General features: G+C 41.5%; 1 protein-coding gene across 6 annotated transcripts in view; it reads right to left on the bottom strand.

Moving 5' to 3' along the window:
* The window catches only part of PLXNB2 (plexin B2), a 345,929-nt gene that overhangs the window by 227,489 nt on the left and 102,538 nt on the right, over positions 1-15,902 (bottom strand). For all 6 annotated transcript variants that reach the window (XM_014601042.3, XM_059725915.1, XM_019491747.2 and 3 more), the window contains exon 2: positions 9,272-9,465. The gene's annotated coding sequence lies outside the window, so the exon portion shown is untranslated. The remainder of the gene's footprint in view (positions 1-9,271; positions 9,466-15,902) is intronic.

Raw genomic sequence — 15,902 nt, forward strand, 5'->3', positions numbered from 1 at the left:
TCAAGAGCATCAAGGTAGTCCAAAACAATACAAGAGCATCACGTTCTCTCTGGCAGCCTTTTCCTAAAAACAGACCACCAGCCCATGCTCTGCCAAGTGTTTGATTTAAAATGTGGTTTATTTCCACTTGGAAAGGCTTGGGTTTCCTTGGGTAGTAGTTTCGATAAAAGCTACTGTCCAGAGTCTATACAACCTGCTTGGGATTCAACTGGTAGTGGAAGACAGCAGATAGGGAGAAAGCTGAGGAGCTGCTTCCAACATGAAGCATTAACCACCACAGCTGCAGTCTGGAACCCTCCTGACCGCCTCCTGCAGCCTGGAACCCTGTTCTCCAAAATGGATGATGGTTTTTGATCCCTCTAATCCCATCAGTGTCCTTGTAGTAATAATAGCTGTTTATTACGCAGGGTTCTAGACTGACAGCTGGTCAACAATGCACAATATATTATAATGAAACACTTCCAACCAGTAGGACTTTTAGTCTTATGCAAGCTCCTTTTTAGACACCTGATCTAATCCAAGAATAATAGTTCCTTCACAAATTGAAGTGCCCAGTTTCATAAGACTGCACTAGAACTTTACATTTTTTTTTTTACTGAATTAAATATGACCTTTGGGTGTTGAACTGAACTCTATGGGAGGAAGAAATACTTTTGCTTAACCCATACCCTGCAGTGTTTCAAAGTATCTGAATCAGCTCTACCTCTACTTGAAGGAAAACTGACTCATCAGTTATCTCCCAGATATAACCTGAGAGTGCTCCAAGCAACTGGCCAGCAAGTACACTGTGCTGACTAAAAGGGAAACTCTTGTGGCAATACTGCTTGCTATCTCCCTGGTAGGCTGTGCAGTCTCCAAGGAGAACAAGAAACTATAGTCTCTGGTGTTACCTGAGCCTAGTCTTTACCAGGCATTGTCCTAGTTTTTTACCCATTCTCAGGGAAGCCCAGGAGACAGAAAAGGAGAGAAGGTGTGGGAGGTGACATGGGGGGGGCGGGGGAAGGAGGGAGGGAAGGAAGGTCAGTCAACCACTACAAAAAGTTCTTTGATTCTCTACTCAAAAGCTGCTTTAAAATTTGCATCTGTTGGCATACGATTCCTTAGGCATCAGACACCAACTGGGAACAGTCTGAGCCCAGTGCACTCCAGTTGGGCATAGACAATAGCTGCATGACTCCTGGGGTCTCTCCCATGCCAAGGAACTCACAGGCCACTTGTAGGCCAGTGCGAATAGGGAAGTATTTGATTTGGATTCGGCCAATTCGGAGGACAGTGATTCAATTCTGAGATTTGGACCACTGTCCTGAATCAATTTGGCTGAATCGGCTTTGGAAGATTTGGTACCAATTCAGAGACATTCGGCAATTCGGATCAGTCGGGGAGAGGCAGGCACAGCTGGGCGGCTGCAGGTTCTCCTGAGGCTCCTCTGGCTGTGCCTGGGCAGGGGGGACCTGTGAGAAAAGCCCCTATGGCTGCCCTGCCTGGCCCCATCCCCTGCCCAGCTGGCCCCAGACTAATCCCGGCACTATAAGGGGGGGGAAGCCCCGCACTCACCGGCTACAGCAGTACTGACTGGGGCCTCTGAGCGTTCATGGCAGAAGCCCCCACTCAGCATGGGGCAGTGGGGGCAGCAAGGATTGCCCCCCCGCTTGGCTTTTGCATGGCAGCTGCCCCATGTTGTGGGTGCATCATGGCTCAGCAGGGTGATGCATGGTGCCTGGGAGCTGGGGCCACTGGGGCTGACAGCTTGCTGAGCTGTGCTGCACCTGTGCCATGGGGCAGCTGCCATGAACGTGCCAGGCAGGGGGGGACAATCCCCAGTGCACCCCACTGTGGGGGGTGGGGGGCTCTGCCATGAGTGCCCAGGGGCCCTGATCACCACTGCCAGAGCCAGTGAGTGTGGGGCTTTGGGGGGGGGGGGTTTAAGTACCGAGAGGCTGGGCTGGGCAGGGGATGGGGCGGCTGCAGGTTATCCCACGGCTCCTCCAGCTGTGCCTGCCTCTGCCCCTGTGGGGGGAGCTGCGAGGGCTATGCCCTGCTGCTGCTTGCACAGCCAGAGTGGAGGGAGGGAGGGGGAGGCGCAATGCAGGCATGGCTCACTCCATGCGGCAGCAGGGCATAGCCTCCACTCCCAGTGCTGCCGCGCCCGCATCTGCACTGGCAGTGGGGGCTCTGCCCTGCTGCTGCTTGCCAGCCAGTGCAGGAAGGCATGGGATGTAGGCGCGGCAGGGCTGGGAGTGAGGGACTATGCCATGCTGTCACTTGCCCCCGTCCACCTGAAGTGAGCCATGCCCGCACCCTGCCCCCACTGCCCCAGCTGATCAAGTAGCAACAGGGCAGAGCCCCCACTCCCAGTGCTGCCATGCCCACATCCTGCAACCCCCTGCCCCTCTCCTTAACGTGCCCCCCCCCCAGCTGGGCAGTTTGTCCTAGCCCCAGCCCCAATCCCTCCCTCCCTCACACCCCTTCCCTTCCCCCTCCCTCCAAACCCAACAGACTTACCAACTGGAGACAGCTGTCAGCTGCCTGTTTAGTCTATGGCCAAATCTCTGAATTGGCTGAATCTTTTCCAAATCAATTCAGATGCTTCAAAGTGATTCAGAGCTTTTACTTGATTTCCAGATTTGATTCAGATTCAGAGATGCGGTCCCTGAATCGGGCCAAATCTCCTCCGAATTGAATCAGCTACCGAAGCTTTGCGCAGCCGCAGTCACTCGTTCTCCCTCAGAACAGCCAGAAGAAAGAAAAGGAGCTGAACAAAAGCTCCAGTGTTTTGATGTGTACCCTCTTTAGGCAACATGTATCACTCTCAGGCTGAAATGGTTGGACAAGATTGAACCAAAAAGTTTGTTACTATGCATGCAATTTTACTCCTGTTCTTCGAGACCAGAATCCAATTTACAAATATCACCCCTGCACAACTCATGCAAGGCACATGCTCAGAGTTAGAGAACTACTTTGCAGCAGCTTTGCCAGCCAAGATGATGCTAATGCAATGGAGCTGGCAAACTCACACTATTGTCAATTCTTCTGAGAGTTTCCATTTAGAAAATGTTTTATTTGCCCATTGCAAGCTCACACATGGCTATATGTGTACAAAGTGAAAATCTAAACACTTTAAAGGTGCAACTATAGTGCTAAATATTTATATTGCCAAAACATTCTGAAATTTAATAGATATGTGGTTGGCCTTGACAAGGCTTCATTAAGTGAAGGAGGTTAATGGAAGAGTAAATCCTCTCTTGTTTCTATTGTTTGCTATAATATCTTTGATAAAATACCTTCTTCCTCACCAATAATCCTATCATAGTTCTCAGATATTTCAACAATGATCTTTGTGATATGATGCATCTTCAGTGCCTGCCAAGACAGCTGTAAAAGCCTATAAAAGTCTTAGCACATACCAACACATTTGGAGAAACCAATTGACATAATAGTAGCCTTAGTTGCAGCTGTATATATGTATTTACTTTCACTGGTAAAATCTATTTCCTTTAACTGTAGAATTTTCTGCAGGATGGGCTTGAAGAGGTAGCTGGTTAACAAAAATCATTTTCTGACTGATCCTTCCAAAGTTTGAAGTATATTTATTATATTACAAATTTCCTTTACACCTCCAAACTCCATTGTAAATCCATGTTATGTACACATCAAGATAACTTACTTAAGCAACATAATTTGTGACATACTTACAGAAACAAAACTTTATTTTTTAAAAAGATGTATTGATACTTGCTAAGTTTTGACCAATACTAGCAAGTCTCCCTTAAAACATTTAGGCTAGGGACAAAATTTACACAAACTGGTGTAAGTGATCACAAACTGGTTCAAATCTGTAACATACCAGAAGTTCAGTGCACATAAACCACTTTCAAAGATAAACCTGGATGGATGTAGTAACAGACTTAACTGATTTAGGTTAAATCAGTAAACTTCTGTCCCCGATTCCCTCCAGATTCAAGTTAACTCACAGTCCCCCAGCATCCTAGGATGCTTTGCATATCCCCCACAACCCCCACCCCCAGCCTCCAAGCTGTATGCTCCAATTGAGCAGGGAGATGTGCTCTAGAACGTGCCCCCCCCCCAGCTTTTGGCTTAGCCCACTGAAGCCATGTGGCTGCATTTCTGGAATCAAAAGTAAATGTCTGGTCACTTGCTTATCAGTTCAATCTATGCAGCTAAGGGTGCAGACGGAAGTGCAGCTCCCAGCTGTAACTCAGAATAATTTCTGCAAAGTGTTCTGAGTTACAACCTTACCCCAGACCAAACAGAAGTTCACTGTTGGTTCCGGGGGGGGGAAATCTAGCTGCCAGCTGGGAGCATGCAGTCAGGTTCCCATAGCAATGGCCCTAGCTCTGTGCCAGTGCTCACTGTTTTCAGAATGGGAGGGGGAGAGGCAGTGGAGGGAACTTGTTCTTGAGGCTCCCCATCTGGTGCTGAAGAGTGGGGTGGGTGAATTGGAGCCCTCCCACCTGGGGGGGGGGGCAATACATCCACCCCACCCTCCAGGGAGGCTGAAAACCCCCCAGACTGAACTCCCTTCACTCCTTTTCCCACCTCCCATTCTGAAAACAGTGATAGGCTGGGAGGTCTGCAGACACAAGTTACAAAAGACGCTACATTTCGAAATGCCTTTATCTAATCCCTCATTGCACGGGATTGGCCTTTTTGAAGCTATCTGCAGCCATGCATTTGTGTTTGGTCACAGCTATAGACTGCTTTCTGTGGCCGGATCAGGCAAAAATTGTCACTTGTCTGTACCCTACTGTGAAGATTGAATCCATTCAGCCTCAGACTTGCTGACTGTCTGTACTTAGCTTTACAGACTAAGGTCCCATATCCTGCAACTGGGACACAAGCTGAAACGCTATACCTGTGCAGAATCCTCTTACTTCAATAGGATTCTGGACAGGCATCAAATTCTGTCTCTTTAGATCCAATTTTAGAAACCGAGCCTAATTTAAGATTAGAACAAAAAATTCAACAGCACAGGAAGTGTTGGGGAAAGAGATGAGCACATGGCAAAGTATCTTGAGGATTATGTAGTTTGAGTTTTGGATTTTCCTATGTATACACACATAAAAGATTACAGATTAAAGGATTTCCTCAAATAAGTGGATTTCAGAAAAGATTTGAGGAAAGAGACTGGGGGAAAAGACTGATGGGGTAATGAGAAGAGACCAAGAACAGGGACTAAACAAAACAAACCAGTGATGTCGATGCAAGAAAGGAACATAAAAATGGGACCTGACTGGTAAATTTATAGCAAGGGATGAGGGTGTGGCAGCAAAAATACCAGAAAGAACAGCTTTCAGATACTTCAATACCTTCCTATTTCTAATTCATATTGATTTCTATAAGCCTTGGAAATCTGCTCAAACTCTCCTAAGGTGAGGTAACACTACAAGAATGAAATGTGACAAATGTAACATTCCAAACAATGCATTCCACAGCACTCATTTATTTTAGGTGGGTGGACTTCAATGCCAAGCTTGCTAAACATATGTATTCTTAACCAATCTTAAAATTCTGCTTCTGATAGCTGCTGTCACTTGATCAATATATTTTCAGACACAAAATAAAATCATGCTGTGATATTTCTCTAGAGACCTAACTTCAAGTTAGCTGTTTTTCCCAATTCAGTTGAAGGATCATGTAGGTTGTCTTTACCAATATATAGTATGAGAGCTGCATAAGACCAAGGTGTCTTGCCACTAGTAAATGCAACAGCTTGACATTCTCAAATGCATTACGAGTGTTCTGCCTAAAAGCAGAAGAAAAAAAGATGTCATGTAAATTAGAGACAACAAAATTCTTTGTGCATATGTGGACTGGACCTTATTAGCAGAGAATGTCTCCATAAACTGTATAGGTGACATCCAAAGTCAACAGGAGTCCATATCAACTTCCACAGACTTTGGAGCTGGTCTTAAGTAAATTAAGACAGAAAACAGGTATCATTTTAAGGAACTGTTGGTCTCTGATATAAATGTTTATTTCCAGCAGGAAGACAAACCGATTAGACTTAGGTATACTTTGGTACAATTCTGTTCGTGAAAGGCACACAAAATCTTCTTGCACACAGCAGGGACAAAGTTCCCTTGTCAAGAAATCCATGTCTACTTTCTTATTGAGCACTCTGCCCCAAAATACTCTCTATTTTGGCTTCTGTTCAGGGTATAAATCACTTGCTTCTCCTGCTCCCTGCCTCCTCTCTCTCTCATTCCTTGCGCACCACACATAGAACATTAGTTTAACTAATTTAGCTGTAATTAAACCAACACATTTGCATTCAATCTTCAGGGAAACCCCCTTGGGCCATGCGACTTAGTTTCTACTCTGGTCTTGCCATTCTGGCATCTGCCTTAGCTAGTTCTATTATTTCTGCCATTACTGGGAAAAGGGTATATAATTGCTCTCTCATTTAGCCTGAATAAAGGGCTATTAGAACACCTGTCAACTTTTACCAGGTCTGTGATTGATGCTAACCATTAACTCCTTCTGGCACAGAAATGTCATATTAGAAGCTTGATTTGCATTTAGAACTCATGACAATAGTGTATGAGGTACCTACCTAGACTTGTTTTGGCATTCTCAAGAAGAAAGGATCAAGTATTTCCACATCTGATAAATTTGACCAAAATGTTTATGATGGCATAAAAGGAAACCATTAGATTCACAGAGTTTATCACTCCTTCTGAAAGCCAAGGGAAGAAAATCTAAAAGAGTAGGAACTTAAACAGAATTTGACTCTACTGAATCAAGAATTTGGTCTTGAATATTGAGCAAGTTATAGGAATTTACAGAATGACAGTGTTCTTTTGACAAGGTGACATATAAATCTGGGTTGCACACTTAATGTTCGTGTTCATTAAACAGTTATAAATGAAGGCCACAGTAGTACATTCAGTTACACAAGGGGAAAGTGAATGTAAGGCAATACCTATTCTGTGCAGGTGTAAAGACTGCACAATTCACAAAACAAGTAAAGGAGATTTGGATCAAATTCATTCCTTTTATTTGAACATACTCTGGTTTTAGAAACATAATAATGAACACTTAATATTCCAATCTACTATCCTACAGACTCCTTAGAGCAATGAACCAGATACTCTAATGTCCTATCCAGACTGCTGACAGTAGAATTTTATTACTTAACATATTTTATTAAAAGCACAAGGATCCTAATCCCTTCTTCAAAGAAATAGACCTCAAATATAAACCAGCAGTTAAAAAAAATCAGACACATAAAAACTACTCCTGAGTCCTGTTAGCATCACTCATAAAAAATAACTATTACCAGATACTAAAGTTTAGTCATTGAAAAGACTTCTTATATTGTTGAACATACTCCTCTACAGGTAAATAATAGTTTAAAATTAAATTTGAGAATTTTTCATTTCAGTGCAAAGTAGAAACCTGAAAATTTGCTTAGTCTGAATATTGTAAAATTTGGAGCCAAAAGTTAAAACTATTCAATATTAAATCAGAGTTATGATTCGGAAGAAATGTAGCTCTCCCCTTTGAGCAAAAAAACTTCAGAAAAGATGCAAGGATGAAACCGTCATCCATCTGAAAACTACAGACTGTAGCTACAAATAATATAACTGCCCAAAGAATTTTCAACCAGTTGGGAAGTCTATTACCCTAAATTTCATAATAAAGGAGAGTGTCTTTCTGGATTACAGCTGGCCAGGACATTGGTTTTGTGTTCCATGCAATATTGCCTACTAGTGACACAAGAAAGAAATAACTCCAAATGCTAAGTTTCCGTGCCTTTAAGAGAATGTATTGGTAGGTATTAATTTGACATCTTTCACTTGTTAGAAGTGTACTTTATTTTAAAAAAGTTAAATTAAATAGAAAAATGGGAAAGAACCCAAGTTAAACATAAGAATTTATAGAAATATAAACCATATCATGCCATATAGTTTAAATTATAAGGAAATATAAAAGGTGATAAAATCCACCATATTTTGGTCATCCATATCGTCTCTTACACGCTCACCTCTATGGTATATTTTAAATAAAGTGAAGTAGTGCCAATTCTAAAAAACACCTTGTTACATTTAGACCCATTGCATATACTTCTTTGAAAATCTGCTTGTTTCCCTCCTTCCCCTCAACCTCCTCAATAACTTAAGTTTCAGGTATATGTAAAACTGAAACTTGCATTGCGTTATCCATACTAGAACAAACAGCCTGATTTACAGCAAATTACTAACTTAATGACAGAACACTCACTCAAAGATATATTCTGCTAATTCTCTTAATATGGCTTCTGTGGTACTCTTATTTCCTCCCCTCCCTCCCCATCCCCCTGTCCCCCCCCAATTTCCCCCTATTTTGTTATGATTTCTTGGTTTAATGCAAAAAAGTAATGACTTTTTGGAACAACTAGCTTCTTAAAAGTTCAACTTGCGGCCAAGTATTACTGGCTACAAAAGACAGAAATTCAGAGCTATGCAATTGATTCAAAGAGGTACACATGTCAAATATCATCCAAACACATGCCAGACTTGGAGAACCTCTCTAAAATGTAGCACTTGCAGGAAATTCATCAAAATATCAGGCTGGCTGTCTTCATTTTGTGACAAAAAGATTCACAGAAGCACATTTGAGCAACTTAATCCTCACCGGTAACATAACAGATACTTCACAATGAAAAATGCATAGTGGGAGGTGGGGCCTTGATTGCAATCTCTACTATGATCCCCGCTAAGCCAATCTGCACCACCAAACATGAACAAGTTTCATAGTATAACAATGCTAAATCTATTTTGCTGACAAAACTCTTGGGATAGAAGTGATATCTTTTATTAGACCAACTAAAACCAACCAAGCTAAAACCAATATTCCTGAAATCTATTTGCCCTTCTCCAAAGATAAAGGGCAACAATCCACACCTTCAAGACTCACTGCAATAATGCATTATTTAAATTCCTGAGAGATGACCTGGAATGAAGCAGAGAGCAAATGCCAAGGCCTAGGCACAAATGTGTTCTGCCTACTCCAGCCATTTTTGGTAAGATCAACTCCTGAAATGTTTCTAATAATAGAAATCCACTGTAGACTGAAATAGCATCTGGAAGTTTTGGTGAAAAGCAACATGCCCCCGTTATCTTAGCCCTGGACACAATACCAATGGATGATTTGAAGAAAAATATGGATCTCATTCTACCTTAAAATAAAATGGATACCATAAATTTTAAGATGAACAGCATTTCTCATTAAAAAGCCCTATACTTTGTGCAAAACAGAGCTCGCTTACCTGAAAATGAGGAAGTTCAAAAAAATGTGTGTACACGTTACAGGAGGACTTCTTGGATAGGATAAGTCAGCTTCTACTGGGAATAAGGAAGGAGATGAGATGGTATAAGTGTTTTATTGTTGTTCAGCTGAACTCCAGTGGGCCAATGCAAGCCCTACAATAAAACCTTGGACTGGCCTTCTTGATCTGACTACCTGGAAGGAAAAGAAGGAACTTTTAAGTTTCTCAACAAATATAATGTGACATTGTAAATCAGACAACAGAACACATTAAAAGAAATATTTACAATATTATAATAACATTTTAGTTTAGCTTTCTCTTTAAACGACCCAACCTCTTGAACATTCAAAGTGGCAATTTTAAGAGGAGAGGTTATAAGGGTTTATAATGGCAGGTCAAGTTTTGATTTTTAAAATCCAGGTACATGTCTCAAACTTATATCAATTTAAGTATTTATCTACATACAGAATAAAAATATAGGATGGAAGGAACAGACCCAACTATGCATAGAACATGAAAACTTCCCATTCCAGGTGTCTCAATACAGACCTAGAGAAGACAGTTTTAAAAGGCAAGAGGGGAGTTTTATAGCCATATTTCCTTAAATTGATAAATTTACAAGCTTCAGAGGGTGACTCTTGGGTCAACAAACCAGAACTGATTTGAACCAAGAGTCTAATTTATATACCATTATCTCTACCCTACACGTTGTTTTAAAGAAGGCTCATGCCATCATCCTACATACCAATTTTTGCTTTCCCTCCCTTCATACACCTTTCAACCATCTAGTTTGCAACATTAACGTACTATTAGATGGCCCAAGTTCAGTGTTATAATATATGTATGCTGGGGGCCAATATTTCTAAGGGTGGCTGCCTAAAAGGGAAGAACCTTATTAAGCAGCCTTATTTTCAAGAGAATGATAAATACTCAGGAGCTCTCATTTTCAAAAACTAAATTGTAAACAATAGATTCTTAAATCCCGGACTTTAGCCTCCTATCCCCTAATTAATAACTAGGTATATGGACAGCAGAATTTGGTTCCTTGTGATACTTTTTTAATTAAAAGAAGTAAAGGTGGAATACTACCCAACAGTTTAGTAAAAAGGAAAACCCTTTCATAAGCAAGTCACCATGTTATAATACAACTAAGACAACATTCTAGAATTGAAAGTTTTCAAGTATCTTTCCCCTTCGGAAGACAGAGAATGGCCTGACAATGGCTTAACAATAGATTACTAAACATATTAGATAACTGATTCTGTACAGTAAAAATACTGAACTGCACTGTTTTAATAAGTTCATAGGCAATTAACTCAAGAATAAACTAAGAAGCTCTCCCCATTCTGGATTCTTACACTGATAATACCAGGAGATAAGTTTAAAAATTATTTCTATGCTTTGCAGGATTATAATACTTACAGTTATTGTACAAAAAGAACACTAACTTTCCAGGAACATTATTTATACCCGTGTGATTTTTAAAAACAGAAAACCACATTTCTCAACTCATGCCATATATCGCTGTGAAAGGGGCTTAAAGAAACCATTAACATTCTCCTTGGCCCTCACTGCCAACACAAAGTCATCTCAGTAATGCTTCCAACTGTGCCAATACAAAGGGCAAAAAGCCCAAAGGTCACTTACAAACATATGTGAAAAGATGTAATGGCATTCAGCAGGCTGACTAGTCACTGAGCTTCACCTTGACTTAATATCTTAAGCCAACTGAATTAAATTTATTTCTCAGCTCTAATGTTTACTTTCTTAAGAAACACTCAGAAAAGAAAAATTGGTGAGCCTTTTTTGCAATCCTTAAATAAATTTATGCTTGATTAAAAAGAAAGCCAGAAGAGTAACATTACATAATACACAATGTTTCTTTTCCTTACATTCAAGCACCTCCTTTCATCAAAGGAAAACTGGTAAGTACCTAATCAGCTAGGACAATTCCTTATTCCAGTCCTCTACAAAAGAGGACCCCATCTCAGGCAATAGAACATCTGAATATTATTCAGCTTCTTCAAGCTCTTCTACTTCCTCTGCTGAAAATGCCTCAGATGCATCTACTTCGAAACCATTAATAAATTGCATTTGCCCACCAAATTCTTGTATGTTCATGTTTATGGGAAGCAGAAGAAAAAGTGCAACAGAAGTGCCAATTCCTAAATGTTACTGGGTCAACAGTGGGTTACACAAGTCATTTTCTGTTCATGGGAGCTATATAGCTCCCTCAGACTTTCTTCCAATATACCTTTTACAGTAACAACTTATGCCAAACTATAAAGCTGATGTACTGAACTGTGACTTCTACAATTTTACAGCTGTCACTAAAACAGTGACAAGATTAAAAAAAAAAGTTTATATTTTGCAAACTAGTTTTTGTTTGACTGTTTAGTACTCAACATATGGTAGGCCAATTGTAATTGATCTTTAAAGTAAATTTAAAAACAAAAGTGTACACTCAAATGGTCATTACCAAAACAATTTATTAAAAACTTGTGTATGTTCAAGTACACATTTCTGTAGAAAACTTCACCAGTATAGGAGCTCCTAACAGCATTTCCTGCAATATCATTCCTGTGGTACAAAGTAATATCTGGAAAAGAAATAAGCCAGCTAACACCTATAGTGTTATTAAGCTATTCTTGCCTAGTTCCATGGAGAAGGTGTCTATATAGGTTATCAAGGCCTGAACCTGCAACCCTGCAGCTTTGATTAGAAGATTGTGGAGTAAACAGTATAAATGGTATTTTATTTTATTGTGACACCGTTTAATAGTGAATTAAAGGGTAAAGAGATGTGCAAGGGTGAAAGCATTTGCCAATTTTTTCTTTTAGCAGTCTGTTGTCTGCAAATCAGTCAATGACTACAACCTGTCCCCAAACAACTCTGTTCTATTATTCCAGCTGCCTAGATGAAGGTCACTGACACTATTATTAGCACCTCTGACAGTTTACAATCAATTTACAGAAAAGGAGAAGAGTCATGCAATACCAACATGGAGAATACACTTTTTTTCCAGAGTTGCTTTCTCTTGTCATAGGTCTCTGCTCACTCTGCCTAACGTAAGTAACCTAACCCCAAATAAGAAACCACCAACCCACCTAAAGCCAAACATTAGGTTTTGCATCTGGAAAGCAATTCCACGTTCCATTTACTCCAAACAGCACCATACTATATCTGCCTCTTTCAAATTGTTACTTGAGTTGTTGTAGGGACAGAAACTAGAAAACAGCCAAATCTGGATAAATAAGACACACAACTACAGTACTCACCTTTTAGTCTGCTATCTGACCTACCTAAATGTTAAGCATAGGACTTATGAAATGTACTGTAATATGCAAGAGGCACCGGGATATTTTATTATATTGGGTGGAAGCATGCCAATTCCAGAAATCTATGACTTGAAACAGACATAGTCAAAATGCTAATGATGACAGGATGGCATGTAAGAAGCCATAGATGTGCATATGTGGGAGAAAAGTAGGTAAAACAATAGGAAGCTGATTGGTAGACCAAGGAGGTTGGCTCCAGGAGGTCAAGGGAGACCCACCAAAGATGAACAAAGAAAATAAGGTGTTGTGTATTGGAAATGATAAGGTAAGTCTGTGTTGGAGTCTGGGCTATTTCTGACAATTTCCTAGAAATCAGAAGAAGCTGATCCAACAAGAAATCTAGCAATATATGAGAGAGACAGGAAAGATGGAGTCTGTGCTAATGTGTGCTGATCTGCTGGATCCAGCCAGCATGGGCAGCTAGTATCCTTCACCAGTTGAAATGAAAGCATTCTGATCCAATGCGTGTGTGGGTATGGTCATTAATATTGTAAAACTGCTATTTAATGTATAACATATTTTGTTAGAGCAGATGGGAAAAGGGAGGTCAACCTTTTACAGGCCATAGGCTGGAACAGCCAGGCTCTGGTCCAATGCAGCTTGGATGGCTTTGGTAGTGTGTCAGCAGCAGGGAGGGCCTTTTCCCTGCACCCTCAACCAAGCCATACAGCTGGAAATTGTGCCTGTACCACTGGTGCTTCTCTAAGCCTCCTGTTCTTCAGCTGCAGCTGTGGCACAGCCTGCAGCCAGAGGGGAACTACCAAGACCAGGTATCTGCAAACTGCAGCCACACTGCTGCTGCTTCTCCTCTCTCTCTCTCCCTGCCGTGCTGCAGTGTGGGCATAGCTGGAAGCTTCCCAGCCTCAGTGGCTGGAAGCTGCATCCATGCTGCTGCTGGGGAATAGGAGGCTGAGGAAGTGGTGGAAGCATAGGTGTAGCTCCCAGCTGCCCAGCTCTGGCATGGATGTAGATCAGTGGTCACCAACCAATGGATCTAGATCTACCGGTAGATTTCGGAGCCTCTTGTGGTAGATCTTGGAGCCTCTTGGAGTTGGTTCGAGGCTGGGGTGTAGGACTGAGTGCCCATGGGCATGCAGGCACACACCCCAGTCCAGCAGGTCAGTCCATGGGGGAGAGAAGAGGCAGGGGCTAGATTGAGGTCCCTGCAGTGAAGGACAGTGCCACAGAGGCAGGAGCAGGGTTGAGTGAGGCCCCAGTCAGGTGGGACTTATCTGGTGGGGAGGCTTACACTTGTATTTATTGGTAATAAGATGTGTTTAGGGCCTAGTCTGCACTACAAACTTTTGCAAGCAAAATTCCAGTTCCTGTAGGAAAACTCAGTGCATTCACGCTCAGAAGTTCCTTTGGGGCCAAGGTAACTTCTCTTCCTGGGGGGCTGCCAGAAAAGGCATATAGATGAGTGATTCTCAAGCAGGGGCCCTGGGTGCAGTGCAATATTAGGTCTGTTAAGTATACAAACACCAACATGAATCACAAGATAAACGCAGGGTTTCAAATAGGAATATTAGTGACACTATAGATTCTCATCTGTTGTGGTCCTTTTGAGTTCAATAGAAGAATTACTTTATAACTTTTCCATATTAAAAAGAAAAGTGAAAGCTAAGAGCTGACATTTTCCAAGGGGAGCCTAGTGTCTAAAGAGACTGAGAACCACTGATACTGTTGTACTTTCTGCTGTTGTTGTGGTCCCTTCGGCAAAAGATTTCTGGGGTGAAAAGGGGTAATGCAGTATGAGCTTGTTATTCTGCAGTGTTTATTTTTACCCTGATGGTTGTGTCAGCAAGGGATGACAAGGGGAAAACCCTGGGTTTTTTCTGAATCCTTAAATACTAGTTGGTGCCATGCAAACATGTATTCTATGGTTACAAGAGAGTTTAGGGCTGGGGGGAGATCTATTTTAAAATAATGCATTGTAAAGAGTCCACAAGTCATTTGATTTACAAAGTACCATACACTGGATGAGTTCAGCAGCTGGGAAGCCCTGGATCTGACAGCTCTGCCCTCATTCAATAGTTTGAAGTGATCATTTAGAATTAATATAGGGCCTCAGAGGATATGGAGATATCAAGCTTAAGACCTCATAAAAAACAGTGTTTTCAGCCAAGTTGCCTATTCCTGAGAGGTCCTTTCATACTCAGCTCCTTAATTCAAAACATCAGAATCAGCTCTGCTTATCACAGGAGCTGAGTGCCATGCTGTATAATGTTTGTGTCAAATACAGCCACTGAATGAGCTTCAATTTACACTAATAATTGTCATTAGAGGGTAAAAAAAGATTGTATATTCATCAGAAAAGAACAATTTCCTGACATTTAGTGTAGACAGGAGAACAGTCACAAGCAGCCTCTTGGCTCAGTGGGCACAGCTAGTGGGTGGTAAATGAGACTGTTGCAGAAGGGACACTTATTCTTCAGAGAAAAAGGGTGGGGGGACTGCTTAAAACTAGGCACCCTGATGGATGAGATTTATGCATCCATGCTGTCAGTCTAGAAGTAGGTGGTCATTATGGAGGCCCAGCTGCAAGGGTGTGCACTGCTGTCTGGCAAAAATTAGAAGGCTAGCAATGAAATATAAAGAGTGGGGAAAATGACAGAGTGAGTCAAAACCCCATGAAAAGCCCACTTGGGCTCCCTTCTCCCCAGAACCAAAGACAGAATCTAATCTCTTTGGCACATACTCTGGCTGAAGTTAAAGCATAAACACAAGTGGGACTACAGCTCATATTGCCAATGCCCACATAAAGGGATTTTATTAGTGACTGCATGCAACACTAAGCAAAATTCATATTTTAAAAAAAATGTTTAGTTGCTGAATTACAACATATGCTGTTTAATTTTCCTCCAATAGTTTTGCTCTAGGACCTTTCCCTGTCCTGAAAGTAATCTCTGTTGTGGAATTATCTGAAGATGCTAAAATGCTTTTGATCAGACAGGTTCAAAGCTATGACCGAATGCTTTCTTTGTGTAAACACCTTCCGAAGAAGTCTCGTTTACATTTCATCACCTCGAGGGTGGGAGATGCTAGGTTTGGCCTATGTTTAAGAGAACTTTTAGGATAAGTCATACTGATCTGCTTAACTTCTTGTCCAATCTGAAATGTTTTCCCCTTGATTAATGCAATCTAGGAAACAGAATACAGGTTTCCCTCACTTTATGCTGTACATGTGTTCCTGGAAAACGGCACATTACTTGAATTCGCACGAAGGGAAACCACTTTACAGTGTAGCAAATAGGGATACGTTCTAAGATCTCAACTGTACTGACCCTGAGACC

Source organism: Alligator mississippiensis, chromosome 4 (genome assembly GCF_030867095.1).
Source record: "Alligator mississippiensis isolate rAllMis1 chromosome 4, rAllMis1, whole genome shotgun sequence".
NCBI classification, from domain to species: Eukaryota; Metazoa; Chordata; order Crocodylia; family Alligatoridae; genus Alligator; species Alligator mississippiensis.